Source organism: Ptychodera flava, chromosome 15, assembly GCF_041260155.1.
Source record: "Ptychodera flava strain L36383 chromosome 15, AS_Pfla_20210202, whole genome shotgun sequence".
NCBI lineage: Eukaryota > Metazoa > Hemichordata > Enteropneusta > Ptychoderidae > Ptychodera > Ptychodera flava.
Genome location: NC_091942.1, coordinates 38,211,590 through 38,228,114, shown reverse-complemented (window position 1 = coordinate 38,228,114; position 16,525 = coordinate 38,211,590). Strand labels below are relative to the sequence as shown.

The 16,525-nt window shown below is 39.0% G+C and overlaps 2 long non-coding RNA genes across 3 annotated transcripts; both read left to right on the top strand.

The window, feature by feature from the left end:
- The first annotated feature begins 692 nt into the window (after positions 1 to 692).
- Positions 693 to 5,681, top strand: LOC139152123 (uncharacterized). Of its 2 annotated transcripts, none has more exons than XR_011556564.1 (5): positions 693 to 1,024; positions 2,048 to 2,640; positions 3,018 to 3,893; positions 3,947 to 4,720; positions 5,337 to 5,681. It is a non-coding gene; the product is annotated as an uncharacterized lncRNA (long non-coding RNA). The 2 variants fall into 2 exon arrangements; XR_011556563.1 differs by having other exon boundaries at positions 700 to 1,024; positions 2,043 to 2,640.
- Positions 5,682 to 12,124: 6,443 nt separating this feature from the next.
- On the top strand, positions 12,125 to 14,238 carry LOC139152121 (uncharacterized). Its single transcript, XR_011556562.1, has 2 exons — positions 12,125 to 12,657; positions 13,142 to 14,238. It is a non-coding gene; the product is annotated as an uncharacterized lncRNA (long non-coding RNA).
- The last annotated feature ends 2,287 nt before the right edge of the window (positions 14,239 to 16,525 follow it).

The window sequence follows — 16,525 nt, the reverse complement described above, 5'->3', positions numbered from 1 at the left end:
TGTTGCACAAGTGTCTCGATTGATAGGCAATCAAGACAGCGTAGCTTGCTCAAAGTGAATTGATACTCATTCGTCCAATAGACAACAAATGAACACCTTGTAGCTGCAATTTTTTAGACGTTGAAACCGAGTAACTAGTCATATTACTGAGCATGATTATTAAATCAAATTATACACCATTAAGTTGATCGCAAACTTACAAATGCATGGTAGTACAAACAAATAATTTCTGCAATTTTAAAATCAATTGTTTGTTACGTCAAAAAGCAGGGTGGTAACACTTCTTGGCAATCATCATTTCGGTGACTTCGTCTCAAGAAAAATTATAAATTCTGAAATATGTTTACGAAAGTGCTTCGCCTTTCTTGCCGCTAATTTCTTGACGGTAATAAGAAGTATCACGTATCTCAAAGTTTCCAAATGAAAACTGTCACCGTATCGACAAGAGAGAATGACTCTGGAGAAATCGAGGGAAAGTACACCCTAGCACAATGTATTGAGTAACTATCGAAGTTCAGATGCTACAGCAATGGACACAAGTCCCATCATTTGGTGTTATTTTACAAAGAACGAACACGTATGTTATTACACCGACTAGACTACAGATTGTACGACTGCATGAGGAAGTCGTCAGATTTCACGCTGACATAATATACTGTATCTGTTGACATACAGCGCAAGGGTAACTTAGGGGGCCTTGAAGCTTTGATCGTTATGGCGGAAGAGACATAACAGCGAATTCGTACGTGTTGGAAATCGCCAAAACATGATAACCACGAAGGACACCTCCCAGTTGTCATCTATTCCTATTTGCTGGACGCGGTTGCCAGGCAACACCTAGCACAGAGATCATCAAATTGCATATACTCGTTAGGGTCCCTATCTTCAAATTCAGCATGATGTCAGAGAAGGAGAAGAATTCAGAAAAAATCGACAAAGCCTCACATTTTTTGCCGAAGAAGACAACGCACAAATCTATGTAGAAACTGACCAGAGAATAGAAGTTGTCGCTCGGCTTTTACAGGTTTGTACAGACAACAGCATTATGTCACAAGAACGTTTTCACTTGATTTTATATCTGCAGGAACTTACATGATTATCGATTGAATTATGCAGACGGCACTGGATGAATTATTGCATCTAGGATATCGATAAGCTTGTCATATCGTGCTACTCACGATTATGTGAGGGACTGTCCTACATTCAGATTGAATGTAATCATGTATTTATGTATAAATTTGTCAGGAATTTCCCGTCTCCTAAGGATAAGACTGCTTGTTCCCTGTTTGGATTTGCAAAACAATTACACATAAATATTATAAAAGAATGTTAATATTGTACATACATGGCCTATTTTATTGGCAACATTAAGAATACAAATTAATGAAGAATTCTAGATAAAGAACGGAAATTACAGATCCATTAGAGGAGGTTATGACATTAATTTAAGAATAACTACACAATGAAAAATTACTGTGCATGCAGTTTTAATTTCAAGGTCACGACAGAGCAAGGGTTTCTAGCGTGACGCATATAGCAGTCATATCTTGTAAACATTTTCGTCTGAAGAAATTACGAAATTGCCCATGTGCGATTAATAATGTAATTTCTATAATGCCCAATTTAATGTTAAAACAATTTTAAGATTTTGTCTCAGTACTCGACGTCATTAACCGATGCTCGAATAAAATAATGGTTTCACTAAATGACAGCGTGATTTTATCTGTGCAGAAATCTAAGCACATATAGGTTCTGGTCATCTAACCACTATTTGTCTAAAGAAGAGAAACACTTTTTATATGCGATCATACTGACAGAGCACACATCCTCATTACACTCCTAATTATACGGTACGCTGGGGGTAACCAGAGTAAAATGAGCTCCAATGAACTCATTCGGAAGGCAATAATTCGCTCAAACACCCATTGTTAGGTGATTCTACAGTCCACAGCATGATGCAATAATCATCAAAGACGGACTCCCACAGATTATACATTCTGCTTCATTCATGTCAAATTTTGATACAATGCTCTCCATTTCAGAATAGATGGCAAAACTGAGTTTGGCACGCATGTGTTACACATTGATGGCAATAAGCATGTTGTTACTGTTCTTCGCCATTCTGTTTTGGATTATCGGCGGTGTCAACGACTCATTCAGAGAAGAATTCGTAGGGACCATGTTGTTTGCTGCATCTGGTATGATATTGAGTGTGTTACTTTTTATCGTCATGTGCTGCGCCCAGTATGGGGACAGATGCTTGTGTTGTTTTGTCATGTGTCCGGCTCTGGTGAGCCAGGCATCGCACAGATCGGTGGATCGGACAGCTGATAACACCAGAGAGAGCGTAGAAACATCAGTAGTACGTTCCTCATCTTCTAGTTGGTTAGACAGACCACTGCCGATAACCACACTCAGAAACAGTGACACGCCAAATCTTGACACTTCGGATGATTTTATGAATTCAGTCCAAAACGATACCCAGGACTTTCGCAACGGTATCCAGGAATTACAAGTCGACTCGAGAGAGCGAACCTGTCTTAATGGAAGTGGTTACAGTGCCAGGGATGGTGTCCCAGTGGACGAAACAGCGCGGGAAACATTTGATCTGACAGTGATTGGATACAATCACTCTAATAGGCAAGTGTTTACTCCAAGAGTTGATTAAAGTCATTGTTCCTGCTTACAGTGGGAAAGTTTTTATCACAGCAATATTCATATTCATATTCATATTCAGCAATATTCATAGTCTTCCGTACAGTAATATCTTCACACTTTCTATTACAACATACGTTTAACGGCACGTCGTCATATTACCCCATCCATTGATCTAATTTGATCTTTATATCCAAACCAGTTATCTAAAGATTATACCAAAGAGATACACGGCATGGAATGTCAGGATATAGCTACTTCTCTTTTAATTTTAAAAACCTAGCCTTATATTCAGCGATTCAGAAGACAAACTGATCCACAAAATAATTTACATTTAATTGTTTGTCTCTTCTTCTCTCTAGTGTCCAGCGTCATGATAGTCGTGTCGTTGTCAACCAGTACGATCAACCTCCATCATACGAACTCGTGGTTTGTGACGAAATCTCAGAACATGCGCAAGACGGTTTAGATGAAAGCAATAACGAAATGCCTCCAACCTATGAAGAAGTCACATCGATTTCAAATGTTTTCTTATTTACGTAAACGAACGGGCTTTTTTCAATTTTGAATGTAAAAAGTCATGTTTTGGAAGTATGCAGACAAATCTGATCCACAGGAAATTCAAAATTACATTTTCACTACTGCCCGACACTATACTTCATATTGTTATTTGCACTTCAAAATTGCCTTGTTCATTGATATAAATGGTCACTCATATTGAGTTGAGAGAACTATGTGATGAAATATGCCTCAAAATGGGATAACGTTTTATTCCAATTCTAAACATCCTTTTGTTTTCAAATGAAATGTATATGTTGCACGCATAAAATAGAAGTCTGTACTCTTTCGTGTGTGTTTCCGTAAAACAGCGTTGCTTTAGACGATCAACATGTTATGAAAGGCAAGAACACATGGGAAATATGACTTTAAATAGTGATAAATCCTAACTAGAAAGAGAACTATCATTGAGATACTGTGTCGTGCTGTCAATGTTTTAACGTGTATGAAATTGGAAATATGTTTAAAAGTTGTCTGAACTTATTCTCGGACCGGATAGTCTCGTCTCGTATGCTCTTCAGGTGATTGTGCCAGGAACAGTGAGATCTGAATCATGACACTGTCAGTCAGACTTTCAAGGACTCTCTTAAATCCTACTTGTAGAAATCTAAACTTTAAATCCAACTTGTAGAAGACTGAACTTTCGCAACTGAAACCAATCTCTATGTCTCACACCCAATGTTTTCTGTACGGTCGGCTATTCCTGCTATTAGTAAACGACAAAAACGTTTAGTATTTGGAGATGAAATCACTTTTAAATGATCCTCGCAAATGGAAGGGACAATAGCTGTGACGTTCAGGAATTCATCATTGCAGTGGCAAATGGAAGGGACAATAGCTGTGATGTTCAGGAATTCATCATTGCAGTTCTACAGAACAAACGCATTTCTTGTTTCTACTCCCTACAGTAATGTTGAAGTACGAAGTTTAATCCTCACCAACGCAATGCGTTATGTACAGTCTGTGATGACAGTTATCGTTGACAAATAAATTCTTGACCAAAATCCAGCTGTCAAAAATCGGACAGTACATATACGGAATGTCTTGACAATTGAAGGTGAACACTGCTCATTTTGGCGTGATTTTCGGAGTAGAGTGAGTCACTGCATTTCACAGACAGAGCGGCGATACTCTGAAATGCAACAAAACTTGGAGTAATGGAGCTTTCAGCTTATTCGAGGTTCCAGGGGCTGCAAAGGCCCCGAGCGCTTCATTAGTGAATGCCAATGAACTTAACGACTATTACACGGGACCTAGATGCACACTTATATAAAATCAACTTCCGTTTTAGAGTAGTCTTAAAGCTTGCTCGCTTAATGATATATGTATATACATCAACTATGGTCTACAATCCATGCCAGTAGATGTGTATACGTGACAGTGCAGTTGAACCAAGTGTGGGTAATTATTTACTCTATGCCAGGATAGTGCGTCGTGAAAAGTTGCTGCTTTGCTTGTTACTGTCAGTTTGAAAGGCAGAAGTTACTCATCAATATGCAAAAATGATGTATGCATCTGTTTATTGACAGGTGCCGCCAACTGGTAAATTTCATGAATTTCGCAAAATCATCCCAAACATGTTTTGAAGGCTGATATACCGATTTTTCGTATTTTTGACCTTGACCCAAAATTTAGAGGGGAAAGTAGAGCTGTTCGTAACTGCCCTCCCACTGGCATACGCGGAAAATATGCCCTCCCACTGAATTTTGATGCCCACTGCCCTCCAGTATCTATAGTCTGCCCGCTCCCCACTCCCCACAACATTTGATGCTCCCCTCTGCCCTCTCCCCACTACAGAAATTTGCCATTGCCAACTAGATGCCTACTAGGCAACCCAGATCAACGCAAACCGTGGGAGCAGCTGGCAGTATAGCTTGGAACATTGCTCCCCTCTAAGTTAGGCGCTAAATCTCCCCTCAAGTTCTATCAACCACGCCGCTTTCCCCTCCCTCTACGTATCTTCCGGTGCCCACTGTCAACAATTTTCTCCCCGCCCACTGAAAATGGTGAAATTTCTTCCCCGCCCACAGTAAATATAGATTTTTTCTCCCCGCCCGCTGATTAGTTTTGAAATTTGCCCGCCCGCTGAAAAACTTCGCACGAACACCTTTTTGCACGAACAGCTTTGTTGGCGGCACCTGTATTGATATATTAAGATTCGGTCCTTTAAAGAAAATCTGTACTGTCGAGTGGCCAAAAACGCCTTAGAATTTCGGAGATGTACAGTTTCAAGTTCAACGACCGTGGCATAAACGCTTTGGTTATCTTGTACATGTTTGAATTTACCAGAAATCATAATTTTGACACAGTTTATTTTGTAAATATTGAGCCGTTGTATATACTTACTCGTGGTATTCTTGAACTAGTGTAATTTTTGTACTTTTTGCATGCATAAATACCCAACGCTGCTTATTACTTCAATGAACGAATTCTGCGCAGCATTAAATGGAAGAATCCCATACTTTGAATATTAGCATCATCTCAGTGTGTAATGATAACGTTAACTGGAGAAATCGTCGCAGAATCGCTATTGTTTCCATTGCAACAATGATAAAGACTGATAAAACAATAGAGGTACGTTGAGTAGCTCAAGAAGGGCAAACAATATTGAGACCAGGAGACTATTATGTTATTAACGATCATCATGAGTAAGTGATTGAAAAGCGATTTCAATAAAAACAAGGCAGTATTGCTGAAGGCAATGAGTACTTGGGCCGTGATAGAGTAATTTTGAGGACAATATATACTACTATTCAAATATGGTCTTGAATTTCCTCCTGTCAATGAGGCATTTGATTAACTGGTTATTAAACGAAGCAATGGCATGACAACGGCAAAATATGTCTAGCAACTTTTGTGGAGTTTGAGGCAGGGGTTCTTTATTTATAGCGGGAATTGCTTAAACTCCTTAAATATTCAAATTACAGCAAATTTCTTTTGTTCTCGATGGTAGATGTCTAATATTTAGATGGGTATATTTAGATTTCTACCCTATAGTTATCCCTATATACCAAAAATCGGACATCCAGCTCTATTGGCTGCTCAGAATTAGATATGCGCATAATTAATGAGGTACAATATGTGGTGTCATAAGGTGTCCCATCATACCAAATATGAAGGATGTAGCACTTGTGGTTACTGAGTTGTGGACAAATATATATATTTGAGGTCAAAGGTCATTGAGGTCACGTCACATTTTGTCATAATAATTGTATTGCTAAGTTATTCCTATATACCAAAAATCAGACCTCTAGCTCTATTGGCGCGCTCAAATTAGATATGCGCATAATTAATGAGGTACAATATGTGGTGTCATAAGGTGTCTTATCATACCAAATATGAAGGATGTAGCACTTGTGGTTACTGAGTTGTGGACAAATATATATATTTGAGGTCAAAGGTCATTTAGGTCACGTCACATTTTGTCATAATAATTGTATTGCTAAGTTATTCCTATATACCAAAAATCAGACCTCTAGCTCTATTGGCTCGCTCAAAATAAGATATGCACATAATTAATGAGGTACAATATAGTGTGTCATAAGGTGTCCTTTCATACCAAATATGAAGGGTGTAGCACTTGTGGTTACTGAGTTGTGGACAAATATGTATATTTGAGGTCAAAGGTCATTGAGGTCACGTGAAGTTTTGTCAAACAAATTATATTGTTAACTTATCCCTATATACCAGAAATCAGACCTCTTGCTCTATTGGCTCGCTCATAATTAGATATGCACATAATTAATGGGTACAATATGTGGCGTCATAAGGTGTCCCATCATACCAAATATGAAAGGTTTAGCACTTGTGGTTATGAGTTATGGACAATAATGTATATTTGAGGTCAAAGGTCACAAGGTCACATGATATTTTGTCAAAATGTCTGAGATATCTGCGTGAACCGATGGACTCACTGATGGACTCACGGACGGATATGAGCATATCTATAAGCCCCCTGGACTTTATCCGTGGGGACAAAAAAACTGTGTCACTGCATCCTTTAGGCAATATGAATACGATGAGAAACTAAATTTTTATTTTTCTTGGCATCATACATGCGAATCTATGGAGAACTGCCTTATACATGGGAGTCTATGGAGGTGTAAACTAAAAAGTCCTCTAACACGGCCAAATTTGAAAGCATTGTGAAACAAATCGACGTGCATCTGTATGGGTTGGGTACTAGGCGTGAACGGACGCACGGACCTCGGACTTCGTCCGTGGTGATTAAAAACAACGCAACAGTTATTACAGCTACACCGGCGGTAGGTTCATATCCAGAGCCCCGTACGGTCTGCCGCCGTCGCTTGAAACAATCTCATGCACCCGGCCATATGGGCAGCTGGCCGGATGCATGACTTCCCGGAGAAGGCGAGCTGTCACGTTCAAGCTCAGGATTATTTGTCGATCAAATTTCAGTAAATTTACCTTCCTAGATGAAATTTTGTCTATAGGCTGAAATTTCGCCGAAGTTTGACAAAATTACATCGATTTTTCAGGTTCATATGCGACATTTTTGAGTTTTGAGTGCAGACAGAAATAAGTTTTGAGGCAACATGGCTGCGACCCCATGTTGACCCCTAGCCCTGCGTACGATGCTATGTGCTACAGCTAACACACAGCATCGTACGCAGGGCCAGCGAGAGAGTTGCCGACATCGACGGTATTTACGAGAAGTGAATAAAAGACTGTCATTTTTGGAAGCGATCGAGTAGCTGAGGTAGGCTGGGATACGACTTGGGCCCAAGAACGCTGAATTTCGGCAGTAATTTGGCTTTTTACGTCAAGTCCCAAAATGGATTTGAAGTCACCGACCAACGTACGGGTCTTTGCAGGGCTGTGGTGAGCGGGGCGGTTAGCTGTAGCGGAACACACAGCATCGTACGCAGGGCTAGTTGACCCCCAAGTGAAAATGTGTTCGCGATCAAATCTTCCTATATTTTTTTCAGAATTTTCAACAAAATCATTGCTTCTTTATGGAAGACCGGTCACGACATGCGACATGCGACCTGCGACCTGCGACTTCAAAACGGCGACCTGCGTCCTGCGAGTTTGAAACATACGACCTGCGACTTCGGCATTTAGACCAAGGTGTAGGCCTAACCTGCGACTTCACAACAGGCGACCTGCGTCCTGCGTGTTTGTCAAACTGCGATATCAGTCTCTGATTTGTTAGCACCATTGCTCTGAACACGAGCCTGAAAAACACGAGGGACACCATTGCACTATATTAAAACAGCCGTTTACCGCATTCTCGCGACCAGAGCATTATTTTCGCACCGCTGGCCTACGCAAAAATCGGCCAGCGAAAGGATTCAACCAGCGATAGAAGTGCATGAAGCTGTGACGGTAGAGAATTCCACAAACGAGAGCACAAATTTATTTTCCTTCTTACGAAAGGCAAACCGATCTGAAATAATGCAATAGCAATAGGGTTTTAAACGTCTACATCAGTGTTTAATAGTTTCTGGAACCTTTCTGCCTACATGATCTAAAATATTATATACACACAAAAAATAATATGTACATATTATAGTATGTACATATTAGGCTTAAAGACTGAAAATAGGATTGTAGGAGGGTTTAATTATGTCCTGTTTTACAGTTTTAACTCGCGTTATCTATAAAGAACTTGAGTCGGTCTCTGGCTATTCATGGTTAGCAAATATGTTTGCACTTCTGTCAATATCAGTATTATTTTAACTGCTTTACTTTGCATATGTTATTTGTGTAGACAAATGTAGTCCGAAGTTAACCAGTAAGAATATTTTTATTTTCCAAATTACTGACAAAAGTTGGATCAATTCGATTTTTTGACGAAAAGTAAAAAATGAAATTAGACGAAAAGATGGCAACATCCGATGATCAATCACTAGAGAATTGGAACAAAATTGGAAATGTTAGAAAATGAACGACAATAACTGAAAATTCGAATGTTTGCAATGACACTGACGCAGTTATGATACAGGGGGACAACTGATGAATTAAACAGACAGCTAGATGGTTATACCACAGTGAAATGAGGATAAATACCAGAGATTTCTAAAAATCAAAAAGTTTGTCGATAACATAAGGAAAGAACGAGGTAAGGCAGACGAAGAATATCTAAAATAATTTGAAATTATAATATAAACATATAAATGCCTATCACGTAGCATATTATTTTCCATGCATTAACACGGACTGTCAACATTTCCGTCATAAAATTATCTCTCCAGATGAAAATGAGTGAACTGGTGTGTACATGAATTGAGTTTTGCCAGACTTGGTGAACGATTTACCAAAGCGAAAGCAATGGCTTATTAATTGATCGATGTTGAACGTTAAATCTCCTTTCCACGTTTTACCCTTTGAGCGCTGTAATTTTCTCCCACCAAAATTTTAGTGCAAAATTGTACCAATTGTATGATTTTTCTGTATTTTTTGATAATTTTGGACCAAATCGACATCACATTTCATTGGCTACAGGTTTTTCCCAATTTTTTTGCAAAATTGGAGAAAAATTGACAGGGGTTTATTATATAAAGGGGACAAAAATAGACTTTGGCGCTCAAAGGATTAAAGTTCACGCAAGACGCCTCCAATCTAATACTGAAGAAAACACCATGAAACGTTACGTGTTGTTGTCACATGTCGCAGTTGTGAAGTCGCAGGTCGCAGTTTGACAAACACGCAGGTCGCTGTTGTGAAGTCGCAGGTTACACGTAGGTCTAAATGCCGAAGTCGCAGGTCGCATGTTTCAAACTCGCGGGACGCAGGTCGCAGTTTTGAAGTCGCAGGTCGCATGTCGCATGTCGTGACCGGTCTTCCATACTTCTTACATCTTTTGTAAAATATAAATACTAAAATAAAACTGCGATGTGCCATGTCTCCAGATTTCTAAAATATCGTTCGTTGACCGTTCGACGCAAACTTGTGACGCAGTTGAAATTCAATACTGCCCGCCAAATAATCTTAATGAGACGAGATCAGTCTAGACATCCTCCAAATTATCCAACCATTCGCATTGGAGTTCAGCTCGCTTAGAGTATAATAACATTTTTCGGCCTTCTTTTAGATCTACCCTAATATCTCCCATTTAGGAAATAAATACACAAGCTACCTCGACAAAACTTCGTGCACCATCCAAGACCAAACGCACTACAAATCTGTCTTGACGTCATCATCTCCTTACATGGTAATCGGCATACCGTATTTTTTAGCAAAGGGGACACAGAATACGTCGGAGTATTCAGTTTCAAACGTATTACATTGTGTGATGTTGTCAAAAAAAAGTCATGTTACTGCAGTGGTATAAATTACAAAACACAAAAGTTCAAATCAGTTTATTTTGGACTGGCTTTACCCAACATTTCATATTGTTTCTTATGCCAGATTTGACCACGTGCTTACTGGCGACCCCTTTTCATGCAAATTTTGTGTCAAATGATGTGTTCCCCTGGAAAAACAAACGTACGATTTCTAAATGAAGGAGGCGAAATTTGCCCTCAAGACGCGAAACCACCCCTTGGGGTGTACCTAGCTATTTTAACGAGCTTCTCGAATCTGCAGCTCTATTTCGAAATGATGGTCTGGTTTCTCTCAGCTCAAGGATAAGTGTTCTCCATCGCTGTGGGCATTACTATTCTCAACCGGGGGTACAGTTTCCAGTCGTAATGTTTTTCATTGTGTCCGGGATATAAACCTTTCCTTTTCAAACTTTCTCTTTGATTAACACTAATCCACTCTTGTCAGTGATTAAACATGTTTCAAGTTTAAATGTTAAATTCTCGTCTCGAGCCCTCCTGTTCGACCAAACCGAAATTACCCCTCCCACTTTGGCTCGTCCAGTGGGTGTAGCAAGGGTCGTGCCATCGCCTAGGAAACGGAGGGTGCATTAATTGTTGCATTTCGGTGCACATTTTGATTATATTCAGAAGATTTTGTGGCAAAACTCAGATAGAGAAGCATTATATTCACATCTCACTTATTCAAGACTGGCTGAGAGCAGCACTTCCATTCAGTTAACATCATTACGCCATTTATTATGCCAAGAAAGATGAAGCCAATACATTTTGCCCTCCCTGGTCTCAGCCAGAAATGGTTATACCTTATAGTTTTTTCCCACGGAATGAAAACAAATGTACTTGGGCTGAGGCCCAAGTACAATAACTCGATATTTTGCATATTTTATCGTAAGGCTGATGCCCCAAAGTGTGAAAAAGTGTATTGACATCATGCATTGTTCAACGTTGCATTGAATTCAAAAGTTCAGTGTCATTTTCTCCGAGTCAAGTTCATCGACCGCGCATTCAAACTAACCAACTAACAGCGTACAGTGATGTTACAATATGTCTCGGACACTGCCTCGGCCATACAGCTCTATGTCTCGGACACTGCCTCGGCCATACAGCTCTATGTCTCGGACACTGCCTCGGCCATACAGCTCTACCATCCAAACTCCAAGGAGACTATGATATTGCAGTGGTTTACAAAAACTAAAAACAAATGATTTTAAATGAAGTCCGTAAAACGCATACATACATGAAATTCATTCCCAATATCCATAAAATTCTATATCTCGTTCGGAACATTAGCCTATACCTTCCAAAAGTAAAATACTTGGTCGAAAAGTGGACACTTTCCGATTTTCTCATGATGTCATATTTAGAGATAGACAAAGAACTGTAATACCAATGTATGGTCTGCGTTTTCCTTCAGAGTCTCCGCATAAATGCAAACTTTTAAAGTATCATTTGTTTTTCATGTTTCTATCAAGATTACTTTGTAAATGGAGATACTGCACAAACAAAGTTCTCCCAATAGTCTTCACTGTGGTTGTATCGTGACCTTATCAAGGTCAATGCAGTGTTTTTCTACTATCTGACCTTGAACAAGCACTACATATATCGAGATCTACAAATGTGAAGTGGACTTCAGATGATTCAGTGAACCACCAACCTTGTGTCGGAAGACGTTGGACATGAAGCGACGCAAACTTCACCCAGATTGTGTTTTCGGCGTTGCACTGAGCCTCGCTATGGCAATTTTTGCTTCCTCGCTTTGGTTGGCGGGAATAGCTGCCAGTGAACCTGACTTGATTTTCGTCGGACAAGTATTTTTTGGGATATCTGCTATTTCCACGTGTGGATTTATCTATTATTGTATTATTCCATCGAGAAGCTCTCAAAATTGTGGCTCTTCAGCGAGCCGCTCGGAAGAACGACGGAGATCACATTCTAGAAATGATAATTCTGGTTTGTACGGGACTTCGCCATTGGTCGTCGGACACCATATCGATATCTATTGTGCGACTGAAAACAATTTTGCCAAGTTTTCAGGAGTCCCAATTGAATACCTCACACAGTTCATTGAACTTTCATCCCTGAATAATCAAACAGAGTGCTCGCCAAATATCAATCGACCATCCGTCATCGTAACCATGGCAACTGATGGATGCTCAGGGTAAGGGTAACGTTATTGGTGGAAGCATTATAAAGTTGGTTTTTTTGCTGTAAGCCCAAGAAAGTGTACAACTATAAATTATAAATGTGATAATTGTGTTCTAGTTTCAATTTCATCAGATTACGTACCCCTTTGTGTCTAAAGATAATCAGATAATGTTTTATTCTCACGACACAGAGATACATTGCATAATTTTGAAGTAGGCCCTGCTTGTGAAATTGTTAGCCGTGGAATATGGTACTGTGAGCAATCTTGCAATTTATTCTTCGTTTTACTTAAAAAGTTGTGTAATAAAAGCAATTGGTCTTTTAAATATATAGAAAGGAAAGGAACCCATTTTTTTCGCTGAGATTTTAATTGAAACTCACAAGATTGATTTTATAGCACGATACAAGACGATACACCGATCCACGCTTTCAATAAGAAGTCACGTCTTTCGGAGTAATATGAAATATGAATTGTTTTTTTTATTTGATTTTTACAGATTTATAACACCCTTGGACTCTACTGAAAGCGCGCTACATTGCACAGGTTTTGACATTGATGAAGACGACGACGAAGACGAAGACGATGACAATGATCACCGTGATGATGACGATGTCGTTGACACACCTTACGACTCTGCAATGGTAACGTCGACACAATCATCAATGTTAGACACGGATAACTTCTCGTTAAACCATAGCGCTTACTCGATTCTATATGATCACACTACCTGCAATGTCATGTTAGATACGCCATCTATGGAAACCTGTGTTTAATTCAGGTGTACCGAAGCAAGGACAGCTGCCACAATTGGAAAACTACGACGATCACAACGACAAAACCAAGTTTAAGAGGGACAGCATCAGCAAAGATTCTGTGGCAGCCTATACTGATACTGCTAAAACTTTCAACACACACTGGACAACGACGACTAAGGGTAGAGAAAGATTCAAACACTCATCTGTGATAATCGTTTGAAAAGCTCTGGATCTGATAACAACACAGATAGGGTCATTGACTCCGTACCAGGTCCTTGCATTATTTTAAAATGTACACAAACCAATACCTTGAACGCATCCGCTTGTCAACTTTTGGAGACTCTTTCTTGTGTTTGGAAATCCAAGATTCCAGGGGAATAATATCTACCATTCGCTTTAACATTATTTAAGTAAACGCTCAGAAATATTTGCATCAGTCTGTTACCAGAAAGTATTGTGATCGAAGTGTATGACTAGACATGTGGTCATATTAATATTTTTTTTTTAATTCCAATGTCAATATAATTTCTCCCTAACTGCATCTGCGCATGTCATAACAGCTGTCCGAGGCACACCAGTTTGAAAAGGTAATGGCAAATATTTGAATAATCCTACATTCATCATATGCATATCGGGAAGACGCTGTGTTCTGAACATTCCGCTAACTTTTCTCTCAGCCGACGAGAAGTCACTTCAGCTTCTGTCACGTATGACTTCATAGTTTATTGTTGATGGATAGGCAATGTTGTTGCAGAATACATGTTATCATTTGCACTGAAGATGAGTGCCTCGTTATGAACTTGCGATGCACAATAAAGTAGCGTGGCATTTTAAGTAACATTACAGTGTAATGAAAAGATATTTCCCCAATTCACGGCAGGACTAATTGACCATTGCCGCTAAAATGTAAGTTTCATCCGGTAAACCATCTACTGTACATTACTATACGATAACTTCGATTTTGAACGGTCAGGGATGCATTGATATCATTTAAAAGAGAGACAGTTTGAATCCAACCCATACTGCTAGGGTATTCACCAATATCTGAATATCACATACCCTGTCCGTCATCTTTTTGAATGATCAATGCTCATATGTAGTACGATATTTCTCATTTTGTTATTTTATTAGTGTAAACGACGGTTATAGCGTATTTCGAATGTGTCTACGGAAGATAAACAGATAATTTTACTTCTCCATCAGGAGATTTTCAGACTTGACTAAAAGATAAATTTAGGATATTGTCTACCAATTTAATAATTGGACACGATGTTTGCAATTAGGTACAGCAAGTGCAGTGGTGCAATGCTGCCACTGTAAGATTTATAGTGTTGATCATTCAACTTCTGCAATCCGATTTTCCTCAATGGAAGTCAAACTGCGCTCTGCAAATCAAGGAGTGTTAAAGATGAATTTTGTCGCAAAAGATTTAAGAACTTTATGTTTTCTGAGGATTAAGAAAGCTGCAGAGATACTTTTCTGTAACCTACAATCTACGTCATAAGAGATTTAATTCAGTCTTATACAATGTGGTGAAGTCAAGGCTAGAAAGTGAATGAAAATCTTACATCGGGTTACACAATGAGAGTGGATGGATTCTGGAGTGCGCCCCCTTGTGTCTTTGACTTTGTTAATAACCTTGCATGGTCGCCTCTCAATGTTTAGTCACTGTGGTACATTATAGAAATGTGCAAAGACAGTTATTGTTACGACATATTCTTGGACGGTGAACAATAAAGCCATTCAAATTTTTTTATATATACCTTTTCAGTTCCTGCAAATCTCCAACCGAAAATACCGCAGTTTCAAGAGAGGCAGTTGATAATGCAGAATGGTTAAGAGCTCCTACGTTAGTTTTCAAGTACTTCCATCTACTTTGTTTAACATGTGCAAGTGCTAAAGGTTTGGTTGGAACAGGTGCTGAGATATGAGTAGTATGACAACAGAATATGATCGGAGTTTTGTTAGGGACGTCATCGTATGATTCTGTAGTGATACCCGACTTTTAAATACACCTCCAAGGTTCTGTATGTTCGAATCACTGTCAATCATTAGGGAAAGTTGTGCACACGTGTAGATACTGAGGTCAACCGAGTTGTGTGACATTTGATTGAGGGCGGAGCTGTCAGTTAGTTTCTCATTTTTTGACACTTTGATATTATCACGTGTATGGAGACATTGCATGACATGTGTTTGATATCAAATCTAATGCTAGGCTATAGGCTATCGGTCTTCAATAAAATGGCGATAACTTTCTGGGGTAACAAATATATCATCTGAATTAGTGGCTGAGAATGCAGCTCACACCTCTATAATTAAACATCTGAAGATAAATTTCCCTTATTTGCTTAAATTTGCATCACCAACTCCAAAGTATTAACAATAAAAATTTATTAGCTTACCCTCCCATAAATTCAATATGATATATGAACACCTGTGCAAGGAGACCCGATGTCACAATTCCAATATCACATTTATGTCTGGTACGGTTTTACTTTCCCACTGTTTTATTTGATATATGTTTGAGATATTTTTAGATGACAAGCTAATATTGAGAGTGTTAACCTCTGGAATCTAGCTTCTAATCTGTTGACATAATTAGTTCTTTCAGGAGAGCTATTAAAACTGGGACGCTAGATCTGTTTAGCACAGGGGAAATAAGTATTCCCTAAATTAACTCAAACGTACTTGATACAGGGCCAAAGTACGCTATTACTGACAGTTGGAATTCGTAAATATGGTTGCCTTGCTATGATATTACACAGTTCCAGATGTAATGATGATTGAAACTAATGTATCCTCTGGATACAGACCATACACTGAATAGCGCTACAGGGAGAAAGTCTGAATTTTCACTTCGACGACAAATTTGTTAATTATATTCACAATTTAAGCTAACATATCATGGCATTGAATGACATAGCATGTCAGTACGCAGTAGTAGTAAAGACATTTAAGAAGCTCTATGACTGAATCCAAAATGGAATTTCTCGTTAAATATACTTTTTTCCGGAAAATAAATTGAATTAGATGCAGAGATGCAGATTCGTATGTGATATTGCTTTCTTAGACGAGATTTCTCGGTGAGATCGATAAACGTAACTTGTTCGTCGCTAATTTTCTAG